Consider the following 6,100-nt stretch of genomic DNA (forward strand, 5'->3'; position numbering starts at 1 on the left):
GAAGTCTGATGGGCAAGGCAGATGAACTCAGGGCATGGATGGGTACATGGGACTGAGATGTTATAGCTATTACTGAAACATGGCTAAGGGAGGGGCAGGACTGTCAGCTCAATGTTCCAGGGTGCAGATGCTATAGGAACGATAGAGCAGGAGGTAAGAGAGGAGGGGGAGTTGCGTTCTTGATTAGGGAGAACATCACGGCAGTAGTGAGAGGGGATATATCCGAGGGTTCGCCCACTGAGTCCATATGGGTAGAACTGAAAAATAAGAAGGGAGAGATCACTTTGATAGGATTGTACTACAGACCCCCAAATAGTCAACGGGAAATTGAGGAGCAAATATGTAAGGAGATTACAGACAGCTGCAAGAAAAATAGGGTGGTAATAGTAGGGGACTTTAACTTTCCCAACATTGACTGGGACAGCCATAGCATTAGGGGCTTGGATGGAGAGAAATTTGTTGAGTGTATTCAGGAGGAATTTCTCATTCAGTATGTGGATGGCCCGACTAGAGAGGGGGCAAAACTTGACCTCCTCTTGGGAAATAAGGAAGGGCCGGTGACAGAAGTGTTAGTGAGGGATCACTTTGGGACCAGTGATCATAATTCCATTAGTTTAAAGATAGCTATGGAGAATGATAGGTCTGGCCCAAAAGTTAAAATTCTAAATTGGGGAAAGGCCAATTTTGATGGTATTGGACAGGAACTTTCAGAAGTTGATTGGGAGAGTCTGTTGGCAGGCGAAGGGACGTCTGGTAAGTGGGAGGCTTTCAAAAGTGTGTTAACCAGGGTTCAGGGTAAGCACATTCCTTATAAAGTGAAGGGCAAGGCTGGTAGAAGTAGGGAACCTTGGATGACTCGGGAGATTGAGGCCCTCGTCAAAAAGAAGAAGGAGGCATATGACATGCATAGGCAGCTGGGAGCAAGTGGATCCCTTGAAGAGTATAGAGATTGCCGGAGTAGAGTTAAGAGAGAAATCAGGAGGGCAACAAGGGGACATGAGATTGCTTTGGCAGATAAGGCAAAGGAGAATCCAAAGAGCTTCTACAAATACATAAAGGGCAAAAGAGTAACTAGGGAGAGAGTAGGGCCTCTGAAGGATCAACAAGGTCATCTATGTGCGGAACCATAAGAGATGGGTGAGATCCTGAATGAATATTTCACATCGGTATTGACGGTTGAGAAAGGCATGGGTGTTTGGGAATTGGGGAAATAAATAGTGATGTCTTGAGGAGTGTACATATTACAGAGAGGGAGGTGCTGGAAGTCTTAACGCGCATCAAGTAGGTAAATCTCCGGGACCTGATGAAATGTATCTCAGGACGTTATGGGAGGTTAGGGAGGAAATTGCGGGTACCCCAGCAGAGATATTTGAATCATCGACAGCTACAGGTGAGGTGCCTGAAGATTGGAGGGTAGCAAATGTTGTCCCTTTGTTTAAGAAGGGCGGCGGGGAAAAGCCTGGGAACTACGGACCGGTGAGCCTGATATCTGTAGTGGGTAAGTTGTGAAGAGGGTATTCTGAGGGACAGGATCAACAGGCATTTGGAGAGGCAGGGACTGATTAGGAACAGTCAGCATGATTTTGTGAGAGGAAAATCATGTCTCACGAATTTGATTGAGTTTTTTGAAGGGGTAACCAAGAAGATAGATGAGGGCTGTGCAGTAGACGTGGTCTACATGGACTTCAGCAAAGCCTTTGACAAGGTACCGCATGGTTACATTAGGTTAAATCTCACGGGATCCAAGGTGAGGTAGCCAATTGGATACTAAATTTGCTTGAAACAGAAGACAGAGCACCCTCTGTCTTCTGTTCTAGAGGGTTGTTTTTCAAACTGGAGGCCTGAGTACAGCGGTGTGCCTCAGTGATCGGTGCTGGGTCCGCTATTATTTGTTATTTGTATTAATGATTTGGATGAGAATTTAGGAGGCATGGTTAGTAAGTTTGCAGATGACACCTAGATTGGTGGCATTGTGGACAGTGAAGAAGGTTAACTAGGATTGCAACGGGATCTTGATAAATTGGGCCAGTGGGCCGATGAATGGCAGATGGAGTTTAATTTAGATAAATGTGAGGTGATGCATTTTGGTAGATCGAATCGGGCCCGGACCTACTCCGTTAATGGTAGGGCGTTGGGGAGAGTTATAGAACAAAGAGATCTAGGAGTACAGGTTCATAGCTCCTTGAAAGTGGAGTCACAGGTGGATAGGGTGGTGAAGAAGGCATTCGGCATGCTTGGTTTCATTGGTCAGAACATTGAATACAGGAGTTGGGATATCTTGTTGAAGTTGTACAAGACATTAGTAAGGCCACACTTGGAATACTGTGTACAGTTCTGGTCACCCTATTATAGAAAGGTTATTATTAAACTAGAAAGAGTGCAGAAAAGATTTACTAGGATGCTACCGGGACTTTATGGTCTGACTTATTGGGAGAGGTTAAATAGACTGGGACTTTTTTCCCTGGAGAGTAGGACGTTAAGGGGTGATCTTAAAGAAGTCTATAAAATAATGAGGGGCATAGATAAGGTAGATAGTCCAAATCTTTTCCCAAAGGTAGGGGAGTCTATAACGAGGGGACATAGATTTAAGGTGAGAGGGGAGAGATACAAAAGGGTCCAGAGGGGCAATTTTTTCACTCAAAGGGTGGTGAGTGTCTGGAACGAGCTGCCAGAGGCTGTAGTGGAGGCGGATACAAATGTGTCTTTTAAAAAGCATTTGGACACTTACATGGGTAAGATGAGTATCGAGGGATATGGGCCAAGTGCAGGCAATTGGGACTAGCTTAGTGGTATAAACTGGGCGACATGGACATGTTGGGCCGAAGGGCCTGTTTCCATGTTGTAACTTCTATGATTCTATGATTCTATCATTGAGGATGGGGATGTTTACACAGCCTCCTCCTCCCGTTAGTTGTTTAATTGTCCACCACCATTTTCGACTGGATGTAGCAGGACTGCAGAGCTTTAATCTGATCTGTTGGTTGTGGAATCGCTTAGTTCTGTCTATAGCATGTTGCTTTCGCTGTTTAGCATGCATGTAGTCCTGGGTTGGAGCTTCACCGGGTTGGCACCTCATTTTTAGGTGCGCCTGGTGCTCCCAGCATGCTCTTCTGCACTCTTCATTCAACCAGGGTTGATCCCCTGGCTTGTTGGTAATGGTAGAGTAAGGAATATGCCGGGCCATGAGGTTACAGATTGTGCTGGAATACAATTCTGCTGCTGATGGCCCACAGCGCCTCATGGATGCCCAGTTTTGAGCTGCTAGATCTGTTCTGAATCTATCCCATTTAGTACAGTGGTAGTATCACAAAACATGTGTTCTCAGTGCGAAGACGGGACTTCGTCTCCACGAGGACTGTGTGGTGGTCACTCCTACCGATACTATCATGGACAGATGCATTTGCGACAGGTAGATTGGTCAGGACGAGTTCAAGTAAGTTTTTCCCTCGTGTTGGTTCGCTCACCACCTGCCGCAGACCCAGTCTTGCAGTTATGTCCTTCAGGACTCGGCCAGCTCGGTCAGTATTGGTGATGGACGTTGAAGTCCCCCACCCAGATTATATTCTGTGCCCTTGCTACCCTCAGTGCTTCCTCCAAGTGGTGCTCAATATGGAGGAGGACTGATTCATCAGCTGAGGGAGGACGGCAGGTGGTAATCAGCAGGAGGTTTCCTTGCCCATGTTTGACCTGGTGCCATGTCGGTCAGTCTTGTCCCCGGGTCGGTCCGTTCTGCCCCCCGGGTCGGTCCGTCCTGTCCCCGGGTCGGTCCGTACTGTCCCCCGGGTCGGTCAGTCTTTTCCCTGGGTCGGTCCGTACCGTCCCCCGGGTCAGTAGGTCTTGTCCCCCGGGTCGGTCCGTACTGTCCCCCGGGTCGGTCAGTCTTGTCCCCCGGTTCGGTCCATACTGTCCCCCGTGTCGGTCCGTCTTGTCCCACGGTTCGGTCCATACTGTCCCCCGGGTCGGTCCGTCTTGTCCCCGGGTCGGTCCGTCTTGTCCCCGGGTCGGTCTGTCTTGTCCCCTGGGTGGTCCGTACTGTCGCTGGGTCGGTCAGTCTTGTCCCCTGGGTCGGTCCGTACTGTCCCCTGTGTCGGTCAGTCTTGTCCCTGGGTCGGTCCATACCGTCCCCCGGGTCAGTAGGTCTTGTCCCCCGGGTCGGTCCGTACTGTCCCCCGGGTCGGTCAGTCTTGTCCACTGGGTCGGTCCGTAATGTCCCCGGGTCGGTCCGTACTGTCGCCTGGATCGATCCGTATTGTCCAATGGGTCGGTCAGTCTCGTCCCAGGATCGATCCGTACTGTCCCTTGTATCGGTCGGTCTTGTCCAATGGGTAGTGGAAATCTGGAACTCTTTTCCCCCTAAGAGGATTCTGAGTCAATTGAAATTGGAAGGCTGAGATTGGCCGGTTTTTGTTCTGTCGGGTTATTGAGGGACATCGATTGACAGTGGGGAAATGGAGCTGAGGTACAGATCAGCCAGGGCCATCGTGGGGATAGTAGTGAGGATGCCGGTCATGGGTGGGACAGCCCGACCCGCACTGGTATACAGGGTGTAGAACATTGGGATCATTCAAGGGGGTGCACACGTCCGTTTCGCAGCGGTCCCACCTTATGTCCTCTCTGGGTGACGGATAATATTGTGTCCCCACCACTCGAACGCCCATTCTGGACCACAGTGCTGTTTTAAAACTGCTGGTGCACGGCCTATTAACTGTACCATGGAGGTAACGGCACAAGTCCATGTCCCCCACAAGTGCGCCCTCCTACCAGCATGGACAGCACATCTGGTGTCCGGTGAGTGACAGCAGTTTCTGCTTTAAACACGAGGCAGAAGATCAAGTGGCCCAGGAACGGATTGTCCCCATTCCTGAACCCTCCACTGTTCACCTCACTGTCAGGGAAAACATAACCAACCTGCAAGACGATGTCACATTCTTCGGCTATAAAATTCCCCCTGTCCCCGAACATCTTACCGCCCTACTCAAAGCCGTAGAAATATCACAAAAACATTTCTCTACTCTAGAACAAAAGACAGTCGAGATAGGGGCCGAGATTTCGGAGATCATAGTTCCACCCTGCTGGGATATTATCCAAAGTATAGCGATCCCTTCCTGGATCAGAATGGCTTCCCATATTTTAGTGGTCTGCCAGCTCGGTACAGTTTTCCACTGACAGTGCACAAAGTGCAAGGGGAGGGACAGAATGCTCCGATCCCGACATGAGAGAGCATGGGACGAGCATTACAAGAAAGTCTATGACCAGGGAAGGGACGAGCCTTAAAGGTTATGAAGATAAAGTTTTGTGACCGTGTATTATTTTTCTGTGTATGTACCATATTTTCCAAGGGGTGTTGGACCCCCTCCGTGCTTGGATATGAATGGAACTGAATTCTTCCCCGTGTCTGAGTCTGAACACGACACCTAAAGGGGAATGGATGTTTTGGGTCTTATGAGTGAGCTCAGAATATTGAACCACATCAGTCAGACATGACCCGCCCTTCACCAATCCATGCTGACTCTCTTTGATCAGCTCAGATTTGTTCAAGTGCTCAGTCATTTTATCTTTGTTTGTTTCTCTTTTTGACATTAGTTTTTATTGATTTCATTATTACTCACTTCTCTCAGATTCCCCGCTCTCTGTTCCCGGAAAACTCGAGGTTTTCACCTCCACCATCAGAACTGGAACATCCACTGAGGGAACTTCTGGGGAGATCACATGACCAGGGACTGGGGCGATCACATGATCAGGGACTGGGGCGATCACATGACCAGGGACTGGGGCGATCACATGACCAGGGACTGGGGCGATCACATGACCAGGGACTGGGGCGATCACATGACCAGGGACTGGGGAGACAGAGATAGAGAGAGAGCCCAACTTCCGGTCTACCTCAAAATCGTCATTTACACTCCGGGCCTGGACCCCAAAATCATCCCCTCCGCCGAACACTCTCACTCCCCCTCTATCCTCCCTCAATCCTCCCCCTCACACTCTCACTCCCCCTCTCTCTTCCCTCACACTTCCCCTCTCTCCTCCCACACTCCTCCCCCTCACACTCTCACTCCACATCTCTCTTCCCTCACACTTCCCCTCTCTCCTCCCTCAC

The sequence above is a fragment of the Heptranchias perlo genome, unplaced genomic scaffold (assembly GCF_035084215.1).
Source record: "Heptranchias perlo isolate sHepPer1 unplaced genomic scaffold, sHepPer1.hap1 HAP1_SCAFFOLD_264, whole genome shotgun sequence".
Lineage (NCBI taxonomy): Eukaryota > Metazoa > Chordata > Chondrichthyes > Hexanchiformes > Hexanchidae > Heptranchias > Heptranchias perlo.